A 19,872-nucleotide genomic window follows, 5' to 3' on the forward strand; every position below is an offset into this window, starting at 1 on the left:
AATATATGGGTACTGAAAGCAGAGAGATGGGAACTCAAAAAAAGAACTGAAGGAAGTAACAGAAAAAAAAAAAAGAAACAAAAAAGCTCCCACTGTAACAGAAAATAGAGTCTCTTTGACAGGCTCATCAGAACACCCAAGAGAGAGAATCAGAGGACTTAAAGATAGGTCAACAGAAAATTCTCACATCAAAAAAAAAAAAAAAAAAATTCTCACATCAAAAATCAAAGAAAAGGTATTTTTAAAAATGACACACAATAACTATGGGACAATATAAAAAGCTGTAACATATATTTTAAATAAACAGAGGATAAGAAAGAGAATGAAACAGGACTATTTGAAGTATTAATAGCTGTGAACTTTCCAACATTAATTATCAAAAGCAAACCAGAGATCTAGAAACACAGAAAACACCAAACAAGATAAACTTAAACCAACTAAACAAACAAAAACCAACTATATATATTATATTCAACTACAGAAAACTGAGTAGAAAAACTTGAAGGAAGCCAGAGAAATCTTAGAGTTCTATATCAACTGAAAATCCTCCTTTAAAAATGAGGAAGAAAAAAGACTTTCTTAAAAATCAAAAATTGAAGGAATGCATTAATCAGTAGACCTGCCTTAAAAGAAATATTAAAAGAAATTCTGCAGATGGATGTAAAATGATATAGGTCAGAAACTGCTGTCTCATAAACAAAACAAAACAAAAAACAGAAAAGTTCAGGAGAAGGAATAGGTGAACGTAAAATAACATTTTCTGTGTTTCTTATTTTTCATAGGTATAAAAGATAACTGTTTAAATAGTTTTAATAATTAATAATACTAATAATATCCTGAGTAGCATATGTAGCATGTGGATGAGTGAAACGAATGACCATAGTATCACAAGTATTGGAAAGGAGGAATTGGAAATAATCTGCCATAAGGTACTTGCACTTGGAGTGGAGTTATATAGCAGTATTTGAATCAGATGTGGGCCATTTTAGTGAATGTATATTGTAAATTCCAGGGCAACCACTAAATATAAAAACAAACATAATGATACAGGAGCCAATTCTCTAAAAAGACAAAAGAATCCTTACTGTGTATAAACCTGACAGAACTTCAAAATACATGAGGCAAAAGCTGGTGGAATTGAAAGGATGAATAGACAAATCCACTATTAGAACTGGAGTCTCCCACAATTTTCTTTCAGCAACTGATAGATCAAGAAGGCAGAAAATCAGTAAAGGTATGGATGACTTGAAGAGCATGATCAATCACCTTGACCTAATTGACATTTATAGGTTTCCCATCCAACAGTCACAGAATGCACATTCTCCTCAAGCTTGCATGGAACAATCACCAAGAAATAACACATTCTGAGCCAAAAATACACTCGAATAAGTCGAAAATAACCAAAATGATACAAAATATATTTTCAGACCACAGAGGAACTAGACTAGAAACAGGTGACTAAAAATAGCTTGAACCCCTCCCTCCAAACAAATATTTGGAAATTAAATGACATATCTCTGAATAAACTATGGGTCAAAGAATTATCAAGACAAACAAAAAATTCTTTTAAACTAAATGAAAATATGCATTGTAGATTGTACATTAATTATCTTTCAGTCTAGTAAGACTTACCTGGCCATTAAATTATATAACCGTTCTTAGAAATATTATCTTACTTCTTGTTTTTAAATACTATTTATACTATATAATGCAAACTGTTATTCTCTGGGATTTATCTGGTAAGTTTAATTTTTTCATGTATATTAAGATTACTGATATACTTGGTCTTTCTAGGTTTTAAATGATCAATTTTTTTCTCTACATCTTTCATTTTTCACTTCTGGCCTTCTTAGATTCATAATATTTTCATTAGTTCCTCCAATTTCTTATCTGTTAGTAATGTTCTTAATACTTGATGTGATATGATATATGAGCATGTATAATATTTAACATAATTGTTAAGATGCAAATTATCATTACAGATCCATAGTAGCTTATTCCAATCCCATGGTGCTAGATGTCTTTTTGCTTCAACATTTTTCAGATCTTAGAAAGATAATACATCCATTACATATTATGTAACATCAGGAGCAGGATCTGGAGAGGCATTTCTTAATTGCACATCAATCTGTCTGCACTGAATCATGTGGTCGTTGATACTGAATACGACAAATAAGACCTTACATATCCTTGCACATTAGTTAAGGTCACATTTTGCTGCCAAATTAGCTTTACTTCAAATTGAAGGGAAAGATTTCAAAAATAATTTTTATAATTTTTCATATTTCAGAATATCACATCAGAGGTTAGAAACCTGAATCTTTATCTTGCTTCTGTAGTAATATGGACCAAAAAAAGTTTTTATTAGAATCTTGCACACCCATCATCTTCTGTGTTACCCTTTATCAATATTTTAGCTCTATTTTGAATTTAAACTCCCCAGCACAGTCATCACTATATTTACAATAACATTTCATTTAGATTTGGCAATATGTTGCCTCTTATTCTACTTACCATTATTTCTTGCAACTCATTCCCTTTTCTGTGTGTCTCCTTTTGTTCTAAGGAAAATACTTTAGCATTTATTTAGTTAGTCTATGATTGGTAAGCACTCCCAGTCTTTCTAAGTCATGTATTTTCTTTTTCACATTCACTCTTGGATAACAGTGTAGTTGTGAGTAGAATTCTAGGTTTATACTTTCTCTAAATGTTTGAAAGACAACATTATAGTTGGTTTCCATTTTTGCTGATGAAATGGCTTTTGATTCATGATCTTTCTTTTATAGAAAAGTCTGGGTTTTTAGAAGTCTGAGAACTTTTAATATTTTCTCTCATTCTCTGAGCTCATATGTTTGTGTTTTGAATTTGAAAGATTGTATTTTTCACATCTAGGGTTTCTATTTGGTACTTTTTAAGATATGCCTATACCCTTCTATTCTTGCTTTTGATCATCTTTATGTTTTACCTCTTGATTATCTGAAACTCTTATTATTTCAAGAGCTTAGAATTCTTGTGTTTGGAGGAGATGTGATCATCTCTTTCTTGGTGCTCTCTTCAAATATTCCCTGAGAGACTTAGGGATTGTCTCAATGGGTACATCAGTCCAACCTTTACTGTCCTATTATTATCCCTGTACTGAGTCCTCAACTTTGAGCACAAGTTCACTGGTATTACTTCCACGGCCAATGACATCCAGCATCAGCACCATTTCCTTTCTGCCACAACCAGCACCATTGCTACAGGTACAGAGGCTCTTGCAACCCCTTCTGATAATGTCCAACATGGATTCAGTTATATGTAGACCCCTGAAAATGAATACTTTCTCAATTCACATCATTATGCTGGAACAAAGTAAACATGGGAATTCTTTCTTTCTCTACATTGAGATATTTTCTATTATATGGAAACCATAACAAGAGTGTTTGAGCCTCATGATGTTATAATAAATTATGTTCTCAATTTCACAGAAAGATATTTTTTCTCCAAGAAACACACATGGAATTTCTTGAAGTTTCCTAGGCCACAAAGCTTTCAACGAACATCTGTGATGCTCAGTCCAAGACTACAATTATCCTTGGAAATGTTCACTCTCCTGCTCATTTTGGCCTTATTCTCAAGGCCTATGGAAAATTCGTTGCAAATGGACATTTGTACCCCTCCTACCCTTCAAAACCTCAGATCAAAAGATGTACCTGTTTGTTTCAGAGCAGTTTTTACAGAATTGAAATTCTTATGCCAGAAAGTGTGTTAAACTCTGTATATGTACTGGAACGCAAACAAGGATTACTTAGGAAAATCTCTATAGATTAGCAGTATGCCGATATATCTCTGATATGCCCCTACATATGGGCAAAAGATATTTTCTCTTCCAGATTTGTTCAAAATCTAGTAATGGAGGTGAACAAAGGAATAGATCATCGCAGTACTACATAAGTGCAATTGTGAAGATAAATATTACCTCCAGTCAGACGTGATCAGAGTATAAAGGACTCACTTTCTTGCAGGACACGTCTCAGTGAGTTTAATGTTGTATTTGCATTTGTTTTGTTTAGTAGCTGCATCAAATGACAGACTCATTAAGCCAAAAACTCAAAATAATTCATTTGTGAAAATATTTCACTACTTCTCTACTGTGTAGCCATAGTAGTTTTCGGAGGGAAAAAAGTAAAAGGAAAAGCATAATAGAAAGTTACAACAGAAAATTCTAACAAGATTTCTACTATCCTTGTTCAACTGTTAATTTAGTTTCACACATTTTGGGGGGCTTTTATTAGCTTTAATAGTGAAACTTAGAAAGTGGAATGAGTAACATAAAATTTTATTAGTAGTTGGAGCTGTTACAGATCATAGTTGAATACAGACATGCATTATAATGAAAAGCAAAAATAGATACATCTAATATTTTCTATTGGAAGAAAAAAGATCCTATTAAAGAAACGAATGTGAAAAAGAGCAAGTAGTAAGTATGGCTATTCCAGTTAAAGTTTTCAGAAGGGAGAAAATATGATAGCTAGCATTTATTAATTTATTCATTTACTCAAGAAACATTTATTAAGTATCTACTGTCTACCAGCTCCTGTATTAGATGCTGATGAAGTACCAAAGAGCAAAACAAGTAAGAATCTATGTTTTTCTGGGACTTAGTTTCTAGTGTGAGAAAAAATAATCAAACATTAACTAGAAAATATATAGATTATGGAAGTGGCCAGTGCTATGGGAAAAAATAAAGCAAGAAAATAGGACATAGTGTCAGAAAACCATGACTTTACACTGGGCACTAAGCAATTCCTTGTGGCATAGCTGATGTTTGAGTAGAGCCAGTGGAGGCAAGTGGAGCAAGTCATAGGTCCATCAGGAGGGAGAGCACTTACTTGCTGTGTTTTACAAGCCACATAGAGAATAATACGGCCATAGAAGAGTAGATGAAAGGAAAGTAGTACAGCTCAAATGTAAAACCAGAGAAGTAATTTTTTCAATATTATGGAGTCATTTCTAAAAGACTCCCCTTGACAATGGAAGCTAGCCTCATCTTACCTTACCAGCCCAGTTTCTTCCTGTTATCTTCTCTGATATCAGGGAGATATCTTGCCATCTATCTATGCTCTGAGCTTATTGAATTCTTGCTATCCTTCCTCCAGATTATCTGTGTTCTTTTCAGCCACCAAGATTTTCACAAAGAAATTCCTTTGCTTAAACAGTTTTCCATTATTCCTTCACTTTAGTGTCAATACTAATCTTACTCAAGAGCTTAAATATATAATTCCTTTAGATTTTCCTTCTCCTAGAATTGGTGAGGCATGACTCCAAGTGCTACCATATTACAATGTGCCTAACTCTTACCACTTACAATCACACCATGTATTAAATGCTGGTTCTGCTTACCTGTCTCTCTATGTCTTCTTGAGTTAAAGAGCTTTATCTTATTTATATATATTTTCCCTATATGCAGCTCAAGTCTTGGCACAAATGTTTATGAATAAACAAAAATTCATTTGGCCTTGAAAATGATGATTACCACGATTACTTTAACCTCAAAAATCATAATAATCTTGCTTTGTAATGAAATGTTCACTGAACATGAGATAATATATTTTTAAAAATTTGACGTTCAGTTTGATTGATTAGCATTAGAAACAGAAAATCCACAAAAAAGGGAATCTAAACACTGAGAAAAAAATCTGAACGATTTCAAGGAAAGCAAAGTAAATTGCTGTTGATATGATTAGTTTCACTCTTTGACACATGTATCTCAGAGGGAAAAAAAACTACTTATGAAGGAGATTAGGCTGTTGATTAGCCTCTAATATGAGAGCAGTATTTCTTATGTATTCAAACTATGTCCTATGAGTGCTTGCACTGAGGGCTTGCATTTCCAAATTTCCAGCACTATTCTCTGTTTGAAGTACTTGAGTTTTTAAATTACATAGATAAGGATCCTTAAAAAATGGTGTCAGAAGAAAAAAAAAGTAGCTGTGATACCTTAATATTTTTGTTAATAAATTAAAATGTTTCATGTAAAACATACCCTCTTATAATGGATATTGCTTTTCCTTATTTCAGTATTTTCAGGTATACTTACATAATCTTGTTAGTTAATGCTATGAAATGGTATTTTAATAATCACAGACAGATGGCTTCTGTTGGTTAAATACGCATCATGCTTTCATATACTTCCATGTCTTGTTGACTAGGGCAAAGGTGAAATTAACTCCAATATATGGCTCCTAAAATTAATCATGTTAGTATGACCACAAATAACTTATGCCAGGATATGTTGATTACTCACTAAAAATATTACTTGCATTAGTAAAAATATGTTATCTGGGCAAAACATACCCCTGATATGAATAAATATCTCAGTGCAATCTTGCATGAATAAAAATATAGACACATATTTTTTCCTGATGATAATCAAATAAGAATGGTTTAATATGATTTGCTTCACATATATGTATGTATAATGTAAATGTATATACATTATTTCTTTCTTTTCTGCTTGCTTCTTTTATTGTTTTCCTCTGTGAAAGTATGAGTGACCAAGTTTAGTTTTGAACTTTAAGCCCTATATTCCTTCATATGCTGTTTTAGCTGAGCTAATAGTAAGATTTATAATAACTAACAGGAAGTGTGATTCCAAGTTCTCTTGATTAATTTCTGGAAAGAGCCATGAAGACAGTGAATAGTTTACTAAATCCAGGTTTGGAAACAACAGGGTATAATTAAGAATACAATGTGAATAGATATTCCTAAAGTCACCTCTAACTGATGCATCCTTACATGGATCTTGTACCTGGCATCCAAAGTATTGCCTAATGTCACTTGCAAAGTGTACAGGATCTATTTTCAAAATATTACTGAATAGATGGAAATAATCATCTGCAGAAAAATAATAGCAAAGAAACCCAGCTTGACATCTTTGGTTGTCTTTGTTTTTATTTTTCTCTGTACTCAAGATCAAGTGTGTTCAGCATAAACTGACCATGATCAAAAGAAGTGTCCCAAAAATCAGTCATCGTAAACACAGCTCACTACACACCATAAATCTAAAAGCTGAATACAGGTAGGTGTCTTCACATGTCTATAAGGTATGTCAGATTTCATTCTCTATCCTGGGAAGTCATTAGATCCAACATTGAATCTTATATCTGGACTTATAAAGAGTTTTCCACTGTAGACTCATCAGAATTGATGAATTAAAAAGACTAATATTACCATGAATTGGCGAACATACAACTCTAAAGGAATGCTCATACATTGCTGGTAGGACTGTAAATTGATGGGAAAAAATTGGTACATTGGTATAAACAACAACACTTTGTTTATATATTTATAGCAGAATTATTTACAATAGCCAAAATATGCAAACAGCTCAAGCATGCATCAATTGATGAATGGATAAATAAGATGTATACACACACACACACACACACACAAATATTATTCAGCCATAAAAAAGGATGAAATTGTGTTCCCATTTGGACATGGATGGAGCTAGAGAATATAATGCTAAGTGAATAAGGCAGTCTGAGAAAGACAAATACAATATAATTTCACTTATATGTGGAGTTTAAGAAACAAAACAAATGAGCAAAGGGGAAAAAAGAAAGACAAATCAAGAATCAGACTCTTAATGACAGAAAACAAATTCAAACTGATGGTTACCAGAGGGAGGTGGGTGGGAGCTGGATGAAATAGGTGAAGGAGATTAAGAATACCCTTATCTTGATGAATGCTGAGTAACATAAAGAACTGTTGATTTGCTATATTGTACACCTGAAACTAATATAACACTATATGTTAACTAACTGGAATTTAGATAAAAACTTAAAAAAAAAACATTTTGAAGAAACTTTTGCAGTTTCTACTAAATCTAGGTATACAAATTCCCTTTGACTCAAAAATTCTGTTCATTGGCATATAACCAAAAGAAGTTGCATGCTTATGTATATTCAAAAAATATATGCAAGAATGTTCTTAGATGTTTTAGTAATGACAACTAAAAGCAATAAAAAGTCCCACATACCCATTGACAGTAGAATAGGTAAATAACTGTGACATATTGAGAGAATATCACAGAGCATTGAAAAAGAATCAGCTCTGATATACTCAACAGAAAGGATATATTCCATAGATACAATATTGAGTGAAAGAAACCAAACACAAAAGTAGTGAATTTTATATGATTACACTTATACAATGTTCAAAAACTGAAAAATAATCTAAGGTGATAAAACCTAGAATAGTAATTACCCTTGAGGTATACTTATGTGGATGCTCTACATCTTGATTTGGACGGTGTCACATGGATGGTATTCTGTGAAAAAAGCATCAGCCTATATAGATTTGGAATGTGTGTATTTTGTGTTTGTATGCATATGCTTTCTCTCACATTCAGAATATAACCACATCAACTGTCTCGGAACTTAGAGCTCCCTTCTAGCAAATATGCTGGAAGTAGGGAGAGAGCTCTGAGCTGCACAGCAGGTTGATATGGTGATAGGGTAATCAGGCCTTCGACTTGGGACAGGGAGTGTCATGAAATCAGCTGAGGGTGGATTGAGAAGCTAGAAAACAAATAGCAGAGTAGGGGGGAAATACAACTGGGCAATGGGGGAACAGGAATCAGATTCCAAGTTAAGGGGGCGCCTGGGGGGCTCAGTCAGTTAGTCGTCTGCCTTCAGCTCAGGTCATGATCCCAGGACCCTGGGATGGAGCCCCGCATCCGTCCCTGCTGAGCAGGGAGCCTGCTTCCCCCTCTCTGTCTGCCTACTGCTCCCCCTGCTTGTGCTCTCTCTGTGTGTGTCAAATAAGTAAGTAAGTAAGTAAGTAAGTAAGTAAATAAATAAATAAATAAATAAATAAAATCTTTAAAAAAAAAAACAAAGGATTCCAAGTTGAGGATTGGGAATAAAAAACAGACAAACATGAGAAGGTTCCAGAGGTTTACTCCAGATACAGGAAGAGGGAGGTACCTAAAGAGTACCTTAAGGCAAAAGGGCAGGTATCAAGAATGTTGAGTTAAGTTAAACATAAGATGTCCTTCTTATTCTGTCTCTTGGGCAGTGATTTCCCCTGGTTCACTTCTGCTCCGTGGGCTTCCTGACGTTTGGAGGCAAGCTCTGTCACATACCTCTCCAGAGTATACCACTGGACAAGCATGTATGGAACATGTACAGTGTGCCAGGTTCAGCAATCATCATTGCATCATCAGATTTAGCACTTGCCTCAAAGCTTCCTCAGTTTTCACAAACCAAGTCATTCCAGTCTGTTACCAAGGCTAGAAGGTAGTGAGTAAGAAATTAAGGAGGCTTGTGCCTGGAATTTTGAGCTATTACTAGAAATACAAGTGTGAATGTATATAGGCCCTGTCTTAACCAGCACAAGATTTACTTGAACATCAAGTTCAAGTATTATGTCTTAGTCAAGATTCCATTCATTAAATGCTGACCGAAATACTGATCAAAAGAAAGAATTCTCATTTTGCTATCTCTGCAATGATGTATATAAGTGAATCAACATGCAAGACTCCAGATTTCAACTGTTTGTTAATGACACCCATTTTGCTCTCAAAAGTATCATGGATAATAACTTAGTTGGATAATAGTAACTTAGTCGGTCATTGGATAATAACTTAGTCGGTCATTCTACTTACCTTGTGGGTCACCCTACCTATGATCTATGCATGTACATCATGTTAATGATTGTCATGTGATATTGAAATGTATTGCTTTTCTGTCTCCCTCCATCAATGATAATTTCATTTTTGTACTTGCCATGTATTCCGTGAGTATTTTCTGAGTGAATATGTGAATCACTGATTTAAAAGCCTGGATGTTTCATGGGTTTCTGGGTGGCTCTGTGGTTGAGCATCTACCTTTGGTTCAGATCGTGATCATGGGGTCCTAGGATCAAGTCCCACATCAGGCTCCTGGCAGGGAGCCTGCTTCTCCCTCTGTCTATGTCTCTACCTGCCTTTCTCTCACTCTCTCTCTCTCTCTCTCTCTCTCTCTCTCTCTCTCTTTCTCTCTCTCTCTGTGTGTGTGTGTGTGTGTGTGTGTCTTTCACAAATAAACAAATAAAGTCTAAAGAAAACCAGACTGTTTCTATAGTTTGGTGAAGTAGAAAGTAATATGGATAACTAATATGGGAGTTGTTTGCCTGGATGTATCACAAAGCTGGCTCAGGAGAGCAGTAGTTTAAAAGTGTAAAACAAAACAAAACTAGTGACTACAATAGGCATCCAGAAGAAGCATTTATTAGCTAAATATATTCTAATTCAGGAAATAAAATCTCTCTTGGATATTTCAAGTTATGCTAGTTAGAATTTATAATCAACCCATAGTCATTTATCTCATTTCAAAAATAGACAATTATACTGTCAAGTTCAGGTCAGGTAGCTTGTTAGGTAGAGTTTATCTGGAATGAAGTGTGGAAAAAGGAGGAAATCATCCATCACTTAAAGCTATATTAAGAAAGCTAAGCCATCACTGCAAGTATGTGCTTCATCAGCATGATTGCATATTTTTGTTAACATTTTTAGCTTCAAAGTCTCTTCTTTTAATTGAAATCCAATATGTGTTTATTGCTGACACATGTTAAAAATCTTGCTTATACAGTACATAGATCTCTCTCCCAATCCAATAGTCCTACATTGTTTGTTTCCTAATTAGCACAGATACTATATGAAAAATGCAAGAGACACTGCCAGGTGAAGATGCCTATCAGTTTTAATTTTTTTTTTTTTTTTTTTTTGTCCTGGATAGTCCAGAGGTACTGATGGTTTGGGCTCATCTTGAAGGCTCTCTTAATGAGCACATTTTCCAGGTGTGTTTCACATAATACTAATTTGGAGGTATTTTTAGTAAGTTCTAGATTCACCTCACATAGTGATTGGTGGCAGTGTTGAACAGCAGGGATCATACTTTCTTGTCTAGATTGATCCAGAGTTTGAAATGAAGTCAAATAGGGTAAGTGTCCTGATAACAGAATGGCATAAGCTGCAGAAGACTAATTATAAAATGTGCTCTTTACTTTGAAGCTATTTAAAAAACTCACTACCTAGTCTGCAGCAGAGCTTGAGAAATAGACTTCAAATCTTCTATAGAATTATTATTTTTAATTAAAATACATTTGTTCTTGTGTTCTAGCCACAGCTAGACAATTAGTGGCCTATGGACTGTATTTATGGTACCATGCAATACCCTCCCTGTCTCTACCCTACACACACACACTTTACAATACACCAGCCTTATATGTATAATGAAATTTGTGCCCCTGTGCTGGCACTGACTAGTTATTTACTTTCTCTTTACTGTCTGAAATCAAAGCCATTCCTGCCTTCATTTTTGTATTCCTAATGTGTGGTACATTATCTGATATACTGAAGGAGCTCAGTAAATAATTGATAAATGAGTAAAACCTTGGGCAAACTATGATAAGCTTGTGTCCTCAGCTATAAGATGGAAATGATAATATCTGACCCATATTGCTATTGTGAAACAGATACCTCACACAAAGTATGAAATTCCACATCTAAAATACAAAATAGTATACCAAGGAATTAAGAGTTATATTTTCAAAATAAATTAATATGATTTTCTTTTCTTGCATATAAGTATCCCTGAATTTAGCCGGGAATATCTATGGTCTCAGAAAGGATTAAGATGAAAGATAGCTGATCATTTATTTAAAGGGAGTTGTTCGTTGGTGGAGGAGGGTAGTGGTGGTAGTGCATTTGCACACAGGTCAACACTAAATGTATTAATTCATTCCCCATACGTGACCACTGTCAATTAGAGAAGTATGCTGACATATACTGAGAGTCAACTTTATTCCTGTTGCAGCGCTATTTAATTTACAAACATCTTGTCAGCTAGTCATTACAGCAAACTCTGAGTTTGAAATTATTACCTACATTTAACAAAGGAGGGCACTAAGGTGAGAGAACTCATGTGCTGATGGTGGATTGGTATTCAAAATGCAACTTTCTCAGAATCATGTTTCTTAGGGGTCCAGCAGCCTGAGAGAGAAGAAAAGGGAATGTTCTAGGCATAGGGAAGACCTGAGTGAGTGCATCATGAAACTCCCAGATGCGTCTGTGAATTGTCTTTTCTAGTTTATATTCCCTACAATCTTTAAATCAGAGCAAGATAGAGTTAGACAAGACTTCATTAAATTTGATCTAACTCCCTGACCTTATTTATGTCAATGATAAACTATTCAGTGGCATTTTGTCTCTGTCCTTCTTCAAATTTCTCCTCTTCACCAAGAAAACCCTCAGGTTTCTTAATCCAAAAGGAAGTAATTACAATCAGAAGTATGGCTATCATTTGCTTAGTACATTTTCTAGTAGCAGCCAGTCTTCTAAATGTCAAGCCTGTAAGTTAATTTTATCCTAATTTTACAGATGAGTAAGCTGAAGCCCAGAGACATTAGTGGTTTATTCAAGGTCAAAATTTAGTATGGGACAGTCTCTTCTCTCTGACTCTAACATCTCTTTTCTTTACATCATGCTTCATCTTAGATTGAAATCGTTCAGCATAGCATACACAAAAATCTAACCAAACCAACCAATACACAAGCAAACAAACAAAATGAGGTCGGAAAGTCTTGTGCCAGAAATAATGCACTCCAAAGTAAATGGAGATGTGTCAGAAAGGACATCAGATTTTGAAAAGTCTCCAGTTTATCTGTCACTTTACTTCATTCTATTGTTGCTGCTAATTATTACTGCTCCATATAATTAATTACTTCTGACCTCTAGAGCATATATATTCTCTCCTATTTCTTTGTTTTTACACACTTTCAACTGCTATGATGTAATTCATGATCTGGTTGTAATACTCACTTATCTACTGAATGCCTATTTAAACTCTAAATCTTTTGATGGACACCGAGACTCCTTCCACAGTTTGGCTATTGTGGACATTGCTGCTATAAATATCTGGGTGCAGGTATCCCGGCGTTTCATTGCATCTGTATCTTTGGGGTAAATCCCCAGCAGTGCAATTGCTGGGTCATAGGGCAAATCTATTTTTAACTCTTTGAGGAACCTTCACACCGTTTTCCAGAGTGGCTGCACCACTTCACATTCCCACCAACAGTGCAAGAGGGTTCCCTTTTCTCCACATCCTCTCCAACATTTGTGGTTTCCTGCCTTGTTAATTTTCCCCATTCTCACTGGGGTGAGGTGGGATCTCATTGTGGTTTTCATTTGTATTTCCCTGATGGCAAGTGACGCAGAGCATTTTCTCATGTGCTTGTTGGCCATGTCTATGTCTTCCTCTGTGAGATTTCTGTTCATGTCTTTTGCCCATTTCATGATTGGATTGTTTGTTTCTTTGCTGTTGAGTTTAAGAAGTTCTTTATAGATCTTGGAAACTAGCCCTTTATCTGATATGTCATTTGCAAATATCTTCTCCCATTCTGTAGGTTGTCTTTGAGTTTTGTTGACTGTATCCTTTGCTGTGCAAAAGCTTCTTATCTTGATGAAGTCCCAGTAGTTCATTTTTGCTTTTGTTTCTTTTGCCTTCGTGGATGTATCTTGCAAGAAGTTACTGTGGCCGAGTTCAAAAAGGGTGTTGCCTGTGTTCTCCTCTAGGATTTTGATGGAATCTTGTCTTACATTTAGATCTTTCATCCATTTTGAGTTTATCTTTGTGTATGGTGAAAGAGAGTGGTCTAGTTTCATTCTTCTGCATGTGGATGTCCAATTTTCCCAGCACCATTTATTGAAGAGACTGTCTTTCTTCCAGTGGATAGTCTTTCCTCCTTTGTCGAATATTAGTTCACCAAAAAGTTGAGGGTCCACTTCTGGGTTCTCTATTCTGTTCCATTGATCTATGTGTCTGTTTTTGTGCCAGTACCACACTGTCTTGATGACCACAGCTTTGTAGTACAACCTGAAATCTGGCTTTGTGATGCCCCCAGCTATGGTTTTCTTTTTTTTAATTCCCCTGGCTATTCGGGGTCTTTTCTGATTCCACACATTGGAATATTACTCAGCCATTAGAAATGACAAATACCCACCATTTGCTTCAACGTGGATGGAACTGGAGGGTATTATGCTGAGTGAAATAAGTCAATCGGAGAAGTACAAACATTATATGGTCTCATTCATTTGGCGAATATAAAAAATAGTGAAAAGGAATAAAGGGGAAAGGAGAAAAAATAAGTGGGAAATATCAGAAAGGGAGACAGAGCATGAAAGACTCCTAACTCTGGGAAACGAACTAGGGGTGGTGGAAGGGGAGGTGGGCGGGGGTGGGGGTGACTGGGTGACGGGCACTGAGGTGGCTTGACAGGATGAGCACTGGGTATTATTCTATATGTTGGCAAACTGAACACTAATAAAAAATAAATTTACAAAAAAATATGCAAAAATGTCTTAATAAATTCATAAATATGAAAAAAAAACCTCTAAATCTTAGGTTAAAATCTCCCTCCTCCTTGATATCCTTTTCAACTGCCTTACAAGGACTTAAGGCTTTCTCTTCAGTATGCACATATTAAGTGCTTCCATTCCAGGTATAGTTTATCATTATATTAACTCAGAGTTATTTGAGAGTTGTGATGTTTACTTTTATATGTCAAGCTGGCTAGGTCCTGAGATGAAGATATTTGATCAAATATTATTTCAGATTTTTCTAGATGAAATTATTTTTATACAAGATTAACATTAAATCAGACTTTGAGTAAAGCAGGCTATCTTCCATTCTAGTGGGCCTCATCCAATCAGTTGAAGGCCTTAATAGAAAAAGACTAACCTTTCCTGATGAGAAAAAACTGCCAACAGTCAGCATTTAGACTAGAACTACAGCATCAACTCTTTCTTGGCCTCCAGCATGCTGGTCTCTTCTGTATATTTTGGACATAACAGTCTCCACAACTATATTAGCCAATTTCATAAAATAAATCTTTCCAGATAGATAGGCAGATAGGTAGATAGAAAGATAATATAGATACAGGTATAATTTTCTGAGTGTTCTGTTTTTTCTGGATAATTCTAAGACAAAAACCCTGTCTTGTCATCTTGGTATTCTTAGATACTAGAGAGTTTGGAGCAGCATGTTCTCAAAGAATGAAAGGATGAGAGATTTCATAAGAATGGGAAAAAAATGGGATGGTACTGGGTGATATGGAAAAGTCATAAATATATTTAGTATAACAAGAGCAAAGAGATTAGATTTGTTTAGGTTATATGAGAGTAGGTTTTTTTTTAATTTTTATTTATTTATGATAGTCACAGAGAGAGAGAGAGAGAGAGAGAGAGGCAGAGACATAGGCAGAGGGAGAAGCAGGCTCCATGCACCGGGCGCCCGACGTGGGATTGGATCCCGGGTCTCCAGGATCGTGCCCTGGGCCAAAGGCAGGCGCTAAACCGCTGCGCCACCCAGGGATCCCGAGAGTAGGTTTAAATTAAAATGCTTTTAAAAATTATGTTCTACAGTGTGTTGGCATATAGTATATGCTGGCCATTAAGAAAAAAATGTTTTTCTATTCATATACGGAAAAAATAGATGGAGTCTTTAAATAACCATTCAAAGAACCTTTCAAAAGAAGATATCACAGAAATCTCTAGGGTATTAGGTCTATAGGATAAATCAGTATTGTACCATATGGAAAGCCGGTTTGCAATAGATGATTGGAATCTTGGTCTGGCTAACCACCAGGAAAGAATTGTGGAATTATCCAGTGATTCTGCCTGCATATATTATGTTATATTTGAACAGAGTCTAAAAACCATGATTGCTGGATACATGGAAGACATATGAGTCAAAAAAAAAAAAAACTGTCTTTTTCACCTAAATTGTGAATTCATATATACGAAAAGTATTCTTAAATTATATGAAAAATGCCTTTGAGCAAATTCCAAATTACTCTTATTATAAAGAACTAAATTATACAAAATTGATACTATATTTGATAATTTGAGACCTATAATCATATTAGCTTAAAGTGTTTAACACTCTTATAGAATTAAAGCACCTTAAAGATAAAATAAGTTCTGAATTCTTATAAGGCAGAGCTTCTCAACTAGAGTGTGATTTTGCTCCTCCTGGAGGATATTTAGCAAAGTTTATAGATATTTTCTATTGTCACAACTCAGAGGCATACTACTGGTACCTAGTAAATAGAAGTTAGGATGCTGCTAAATATTCCACATTATGAAGGAAAGCCTCCCACAGTGAAGAATTACTCAGTCCAACAGGTCAATGTGCCAAGTTGAGAAACCTATCCTAGAGATTTTGGATTTTCCTTGAGGTGATCTGGAGCCATCTAAATAATTAATATCAGCATTTTCAAGGTCTTTACAGAAGCAGACCTAAACAACGCCTACCTCCTTGGATGCAGATTTTATTATTTCCCTTTCTCACTTGTGGCAATAAACAAAGGCCATCGAGATGAAAACAAGTGAAGGTTATCTTTATATATAACCCAGCCATCATCAATTTGTGTTTTTGGTCTCTAACAGCCCCACCCACAGACATAACTGCATGGGTTCCAGCATGAATGCTTGACTTAGATCTAAGGATGTCCACTACTAGGCATCTGTGACTCAACCCAGAAAGCACAATTTGAAAGGTTTATACAAATGAGTTTCCAAGTAGGAGATGAGACAATATGTAACTATTAACTTTAGAAAGTTTAAAAAGGGGATCCTACTCTCTTTATAATTCCATTATAGTTTATACATATGTTATTTTTCATGGGTACTCCCAACTCTATGCCTTGATCTTTTCTGCTTGGATTGTATATTCCTTATTTCCTTGCCTGCAAACTCTAGGTCAGTCCCTTCCAGTACAGAGCTCACAAAATAGATCCGAATATGGGAATAAAATTTAAAACAATGAAAACTAAGCCTCCCTGCTTCTGGCATCAACAAGGTAGCAGTTATTAACAATTCCAGGAACAACATGAGAAAGGAATAATCCCAGATTATAGCAGCCCAGGAGGAAGTAGTATTTTACTGGTGAGTCTTTAAAGAAGCATCTTCAGTTCCACAGCAACACACGATAACTTTTGGACTCTGACCCAGACACATCAATACTTTTGGTGCATGGGAATCATGCCTCTCTTTCAGCCATCTTCTTCACTCCTATGCCCCTAGTCTTCTTATACCAGGTCCCTACACTCATATAAGTATATTCAGTGTACCTATTTATATAGAGATATACATCTATCTATCTATTGAGAGAATTACTACTATATACAAGATTCTAACCAATATACTCATAAGTAATGCTCTGGGGAAAATGTTGAGGCTTTGAAAAAGAAACTTTAATTTCACTTAATATAAGTAGAATTTATTAATATCTGATATTTATTGAATATCAGATATTAATTGACTCATGGTTGAACTTAATCTTATCAACAGTGTATTGTTCAAGTAGCCAAGACTGGTTCAAGTACCTGAAGACTCTTAATTCTTTACTTCTACCTCTGTTATGAAGAATCATTGTCTGAGTTTTTTCAAATATGTTACAGAGAAATTACTTCCATTAATTTCCATTAATGAAATTTCTTCCATTATTGTTGGTTACAAAAAACATGCTTACTCAGCAAAGCCATCTATGATGTTCGCTTGGCTACCTTGAAAAACAAAGTATCTACTTTTCCTTTTGGATCATGCTTCCTGTTGATAAACCAAATACAGTTTTAGAGAGTGAAGGGTCATGCTGCTACATCAGCTTCTTCTTAAAGCCACGTCTATATAGGGCTAGGTTCTTTCTGAAATAAATATGCCTTGTAGTAGAATATTTAAATTTTCTAATTGCTTTTCCTTTAAAGCCATCTCTTGTGTTTGGAAAGAAAAGAAAAAGAAAAGGAAAAGAAAAAACTCTGTCTCCCTCACAATGCACACATCCCTTTACCTCATTACACAAGGCTTTCTTGTATTTAGTAAGTTTTCCTGATTTTATTTACATCAGAATACAGATTTAGAGTTCAGTTCTAATAAGATTGAAACAAGGTGTGAGTAGAACCTAAGATGGCAAATTTTGCAGTAATCTTTCCATTACTAGAATCCAATTTCTGCATATATTGTCTTAGAAATAAAGCTGGAATGACAGCAAAAGAAAAAACAACTCATTCTTTTCAGCCTAATTGATTTAGGGAAAGCAATAATCCTTTGATAATTTCTTCCATCAGAGCATATGTTGTAAAGAAGCACATTTAGAACAAAAGTAAGCTACATCAAGTACCAAGAAATAATGCAAAGAATGGTTTGCTTTCTGAATATGTGAGATTTTCAAGAAGCAAAGAAAGAGCCTTTTTCTATGGGATATGCAAACTCTTTCTAAGCAACAGCCACAAATTCTTGTGGGATACCAATCTTGCTATTTCAGGTTATTTCAGAGTGATACTGACTTCTTCCCTCATGGACTATGTTGTTTGAAAGTTGTAATCCAATTCAAAGTAATTTGGATTGCAAAAACACCAATTTTGAGGAAAAGTGTATTTGTTTTAAGAGATAGAAGTATCTCACAGTGTATCAGTTGGCTTCTACTGAAAAACACACCATCCCAAAGCATAGTGCCTTCATCTTAGTCTGTTTAGATTGTTATAACAAAAAAAAAAAATTTATTCTGGGTAGCTCAAACAGGAAACATTTGTTTTTGCACAGTTCTGGAGGCTGGGAAGTCCAAAATCAAGGTGCTGGCAAATTCAGCTTCTGGTGACCGTCCATTTCCTACCGAGTTCATAGATAGCTATTTTCTTGCTGGGTCCTCACATGAAGGAAGGAGCAAGGAGCTCTCTGGGGTGTCTTTTATAAGGATACTAATCTCATTCAAGAGGGCTCCACCCTCTTGAGCTAATCATATCCCAAGGCCCCCACCTTCAAATACCATCATATTGGACATTAAGTTTCAACATGTGAATTTTGGGAGCATACAAACATCAGTCTTTAGCAGCCTTAAAACAAGAAACATTTATAGGCACCAGGGCTCTGCCAATTATGGGTCATGGACCACCATATCAGACCAGCAGCCAGTTCTAGTATAATTCAAGGGTGGTTTCCACACTTTTAAAGGATTATAAATGAACAAAGAAGAATATGATATAGAGAAGTTATTTGGCTCACAAAGCCTAAAGTATTTATTTTCTGGCCCTTTCTAGAAAAACTGTGCCCACATCTGGTTTAGCTCATGCTTCTGTTATTCAGAAACACCCTGGGCTCAGCAGTCTGGGTTGTTTTTTGGGTTTTTTGTTTGTTTGTTTGTTTTGTTTTGTTTTGTTTTGTTTTGTTGGTGTTCACTAGGTTCTGTCACTCACCTATGGTCAGAAGCTTGTCAATTAAGGGGCTCTGCTTGTGGAATTAATGGCTGTTGATTGGGAGTTGGGAGTAACCAGACTTATCATCCACTAAGTAACCCAGACTTCTTTACATGGGGGCTCCAAGAAGGAATACAGTAGTACCCAAGGCTTCTCCTTCACATTTTATAGGCTAAAGTAAGTCTCAAGACTGGGGGATGAGAGGGTTATGTGTAGCTGTGTTTACAAACTACCACACGCAGAAAACAAGGGCTACAAGAGCAACGGACATTTCCCTGAACTGTAACAACAAAGTGGAAAGCTTTCAGCCACTGTAACCTCCATCCTGAGGCTCTCCTGCTTTCACATTTACATTTTGCTTTCTCTGTATTTTTTTTTTAAGATTTTATTTATTTATTCATGAGAGAGAGAGAGAGAGGCAGAGACATAAGCAGAGGGAGAAACAGGCTCCATGCAGGGAGCCCAAGGTGGGACTCAATCCCGGGTCTCCAGGATCACGCACTGGGCTGAAGGTGGCGCTAAACCGCAGAGCCACCCTGGCTGCCATTTCTGTATTTTTATATCTTGGTATCCACTCTTTGGCATGGTTCCCATGCC

This window comes from Canis lupus, chromosome 23 (assembly GCF_003254725.2).
Source record: "Canis lupus dingo isolate Sandy chromosome 23, ASM325472v2, whole genome shotgun sequence".
In the NCBI taxonomy this organism is placed as follows: Eukaryota; Metazoa; Chordata; class Mammalia; order Carnivora; family Canidae; genus Canis; species Canis lupus.